The sequence below is a fragment of the Sceloporus undulatus genome, chromosome 5, assembly GCF_019175285.1.
Source record: "Sceloporus undulatus isolate JIND9_A2432 ecotype Alabama chromosome 5, SceUnd_v1.1, whole genome shotgun sequence".
NCBI lineage: Eukaryota > Metazoa > Chordata > Lepidosauria > Squamata > Phrynosomatidae > Sceloporus > Sceloporus undulatus.
Genome location: NC_056526.1, coordinates 188756403 through 188761192, shown reverse-complemented (window position 1 = coordinate 188761192; position 4790 = coordinate 188756403). Strand labels below are relative to the sequence as shown.

At 43.3% G+C, this 4790-nt stretch overlaps 1 protein-coding gene across 4 annotated transcripts in view; it reads left to right on the top strand.

Moving 5' to 3' along the window:
• The window catches only part of SLC4A11 (solute carrier family 4 member 11), a 207046-nt gene that overhangs the window by 26531 nt on the left and 175725 nt on the right, over positions 1-4790 (top strand). The window contains exon 1 of one of the 4 annotated variants that reach the window (XM_042470070.1): positions 1833-1907. The exons of the other annotated variants lie outside the window; for them this stretch is intronic. The gene's annotated coding sequence lies outside the window, so the exon portion shown is untranslated. Of the gene's footprint in view, positions 1-1832; positions 1908-4790 lie in introns of those variants that run through there. 4 annotated transcript variants of the gene reach the window in all.

Genomic DNA, 4790 nt, shown 5'->3' with positions numbered 1-4790 from the left:
TAAAGACGCCGTCGCGGCGGCAAACAAAGAGTCCTCACCAGGGCCGCTGCCAGGTGGAAAAGGCAGCGGCGTCCTCCGGGGCAGCAGGGAGTCCCTTGGGCCGCAGCCCAGATGGTGCACCTGCTTTACATTCTATTACTGGGTGATGGGTTACGTCATGCCTTTAATGTTGCTGCATGGAAGGGATGTTTGTCTGCATGGAGCTGAGCACTGAACAGATATCTAATGGGGAGGTAATAGGCACTGGGAGCTGCCAGGGTCCGTATGGTGCAGGGTGAGCAGACGTCCTTCTTTTCCAGGGTATGCCCTACATTTGAACCTTCTGTCCAGGAGAAATTCCAAAATGTCCTCCATTCTGAGCATGACTAAGAAGCACAGTGCAAATGCCGAAAGGGTTCCCCTCCTTAATTTCAGCACAATGGACAAATGAAAGGAGTGATTTCAATGTACCATTCAACTTCGGTTGATACGCCAACTGCGTCCTTACCTGGACAAAAAGGACCTGGAAGCAGTGGTACTTGCACTGGTAATCTCTCGCCTTGATTTCTGTAATGCGCTCTACATGGGGCTACCCTTGTATCAAGTTTGGAAGTTTCAATTGGTTCAAAATGCGGCTGCCAGGTTGGTCACCGGTTCATCTAGGTTTGACCATATAACACCTATTTTAAAGTCTCTTCACTGGCTCCCAGTCAGCTTCCGGGCACAATACAAGGTGTTGGTCATCACCTTTAAAGCCCTACATGGCTTGGGCCCGGGTTACTTGCGGGAACGCTTCTCCCTACACAATCTGCCCCGCACTCTGAGAATAACAGGGTAGAGCATATTGGAGCATGTTCCAACTAGGCTCATATCAACCTCTCAAAGAGCTTTCACAGCATTTATGAACGCATGTCTTGTGTCCAAGTTGATTTCCCCCCGGCTGGTATAAATAAACTGAACTAATTTGGAACCTGCCTCTGGACTTCTTGGATTTGGAACCGTTATACATAGGCTAACATCCCAACTTTTAAGAATTACTTGAGCCCTTTTGCTGCTTCCTATTGAACTAAATTAAATCCCCCAATGAATATAATTGTGGGTACTCTCCTGGCACCCTGCCATTTTGGGTAACACTTGTCGGTCCATAGAACATCTTCCAACATTGTAGGTAACAGAGACTTGCCAGTTAATTATATTTTGCTTTATCTATGGGGGTGCTACTCTTTCAATTTCTGTCTGCAGATGAGAGTTTCCCCCCATAGCTATTTCCCGTAATGAAAGACCTATTTGCAAACCAGGAGGGGGCTGTTCAGCCTCAACTCTTCAATAGCTGCATTCTTCATTTATAGGAGAAATGCACACTTAAGCCAATATAGGGCTTCCTCTTTCCTTTGTTCTTGTCAACGCAGATGACTTGTATACATGAAAAGTGCTTTGGGCTGTAGGAACCATACTGGCCCATCATAGCTTTGATGCATAAAATGCCATGTAAACCAATTTGTCGTAGAGGGACTTTACATGGAACCGTGCGTCCTTGAAGTTTATGACTTTCAGTTTATTTTGCACAGAAGTGGGATTGTTTTGCAAGGATGGAAACTTTGATGGGCTAGATTTTTCAGAGGGTACCAAAATAATTCCCCCTCCTCAAACTTGTGGATAGTCAAGCAAGGGTTGGAGTCATATGATGCCTGGACACAAAAGACTTTTTCATCTTTGCCTTTGACAGAGAGGAGTGCCATAGTTGGAGAAGCTGAGCTGTTGATGGAAACGTACAGGAGGCTCTTGAAAGAACGACTGGGTCAACACTTTCTGCATTAAATGATGTGGTATGATGATTAGGTGATCTCTGGGTCTGGAGGTGGCAATATTGGAAGGCCAAAATGGACACTGGGCAATTGTGGTAACACCAGATTTGCCCATGCCTTGAGGTAAGGTGAGGAAAATCCAGAGCTTGGAATGAATGCATTACAAGGCATGGCATTACTTTGCATGTTAATAAGGGCGTAACTATTTCCTATTTTTGAAAACTTAATGACTGATGTACTACATTTTATTAAGTGGGTTAACAAGGGTAAATATATCTGTATCAAGACATGTCAGTGTTTCTGTTGTTCACCACCTTTGAGTTGATCCCATCTCATGGCAACCTTGTGGATAAGATACCTTCAAGACTCCTTATCCTCCACTATTCTTCTAAGTTCTTGCAGATTCATACTCACAATGGCCAGAGTCCAGTCATCTTGCCTGCAGTCTTTCTCTCTAGGTCTGTGGTGTTTTCCGCTAGTAGTATGGTGTCCCTGGCATGTCTAAGATTGTCCATGTTCCTTCCTCCTATCTTCACTCCTCCGTCTTCTGTGTCCAGACCTGCTCTTTGTATGGTAGACATAAGGACTGGATAATATCAATATAATGGATAATATTTTTCTTGTTTCCCCCCCATTAATTTTGCAGGCACCGAATGCTTCTTAATGGAATTAACAGAAATTAGGCCATTTCCTTATTTTCTTGGATTTCTTTCTCTTTTTTTTTGCCCCTTGAAAAGTCAAGTCATACAACAAGGTGCTAAGATTGGGGTTTTGTAATGGTAAAAACTTTCTTGTTGGGAATTGTTTCTGACTTATGCCGACCGTAAGGTGAATATACCATGGGGTTTTCTGGGGCTGAGAGGATGTGATTCACCCAAGGTGACCCAGTGGGTTTCCATGGCTGAGCGAAGAACTGAACCCTGATCTCCAGAGTTGTAGTCCAACGCTCAAACCCAGTATGCCACTATTAATAGCTAATTGCTATGAAAAGATAACATCCTTAGCTCTAAGGGCATATTTCCCAAGAGATATTTGTGGGTTGTTGACAAGGAGAGCAGCACAGAAGGCACGCTAATTTGAAAGAAATAGAACAAAACTGTGCATGAGTGATGCCTCACACCAGATAAGATTAAGATATTCTTAATCATCGAATATAATAGAGGTTGGATATTAATAGACAGGGTGCTGAATATAGTTGGCCCTCTGTATCTTTATCCATGGATTCAACCATCGACGGCTTGAAAACATTCTCAAAAGAAAAAAATTCCAAAAAAGCAAACCTTGGTTTTGCTATTTTATATAAGGGACACCATTTTACTGTGCCACTATATACAATAGGATTTGAACATCCATGGATTTTGGTATCCATGGGGGTCTGGGTACCAATCCTCAATGGATACCAAGGACCCACTGTATAGCCTTTTTAATGCTATGTGAAATTTAAACTTTATTGGAATTGTATTTTATCTTACATTGAGTTGATACAGCTCACCGGTCAACTATTAGGGTGTTTTTTGATTCATTAAAAGATGCTATTAAAATTGCTAATCTCCTCCTGCTTGCTAGCCACTTGATGACGGCAAGACATTTCCATTGCTTTGTACTAGGAAAAGGCTATTAAATTTAAATTAGATTTGCTCTGTTTTGTTTTCTAAGATTCGGGATTTTTTGCTATTATGAAACTGACCTATATAAGGGCAAGAGAAGATTTTGATGTTTTGGAACGATAAGCTTCAGGGCCGTATTTATCCAGATTCTTTGTTCTCTTTGACACATCTCAGAGACAAATTGTCTGTTATGACTCTTGAAATTTACCTATTTCTTCAGGTAATCTCAAAAGCATAATTAAATAACAGCCCCCAAAAGTAGCAAGATATGAACTAAGTCATGCATCATCAAACCAGAATGTTCCTTTGCACAAAACCAAGCATTTTAAGTAGGATGACCAGATCTCAAAGCCTGAGTCACCAGTTTTGTGGGTCACCTCCAGATGAGAATTGTTGTGTGCCTCCAAGTAATTTTTGACTTATGGCAACTCAAAGGCTATAGGATACTCTTGGCAAGTTTCTTCAGAGAGGGTTTGCCATTGCCATCCTCTGAGGCTGAGAGAGTGTGATTTGCCCAAGGTCACCCAGTGGGTTTTTATGTTCAAGTGGGGAACTGAACCCTGATCTCCAAAGTTGTAGTGCAATACACAACACTGCAAAGGTGCAAACTCTCCAGCTTTGGTGGACTCTGCAAGAGAAAAGTGCTGGGTGCAAATCTCCACCTTAACTAATAGACCAGTTTGTTGTTGTTGTTATTGTTGTGCACCTTCAAATCATTTCCAACTTATGGTGACCCTAAGGCAAACCTATCACAGGGCCTTCCTCGTGTGTGTGTTGCCATTGCCATTCTCTGAGGCTGAGAGAGTGTGACTTGCCCAAGGTCACCCAGTGGGTTTTTATGCTCAAGCGGGGAATTAAACCCTGATCTCCAAAGTCGTAGTGCACCACTCAAACCACTACACCACGAGGATGCAAACTCTCCAGTTTTGGCAGGTTTAACTCCAAGCAAGAGGAAAGGACAAGATGCAAATCTTCTTACCCAGTAGAGCAGCTTGTTGCGGTTGTTGTGTGCCTTCAAGCCATTTCTGACTTAGGGTGACCCTAAGACCATGGGGTTTTCTTAGCAAATTTCTTGGGGGTGTCTGTGTTGCCATTGCCATCTTCTGAGGCTGAGAGAATGTGACTAGCCCAAGGTCACCCAGTGACGTTCCATGGGTGAGCGGGGATTCGAAACCTGGTCTCCAGAGTCATGGTCCAACTACTACACCACACTGCCTCTGAGCTTGCTACAATTACTCTTAATTGGTGCTACTTGCAAAAACTTTTTGAGCGTGTGCATATTTGCATGTACTTAGTTAGGTTCCCTCCTTTCCTCCTAGCTGTTGTGGAGCCAGGACTCACCCTCTGCTCTGCTCTGCTCTTCATCCATCTTTGGTCTGAAGCAAGCAGGCTAGATTAA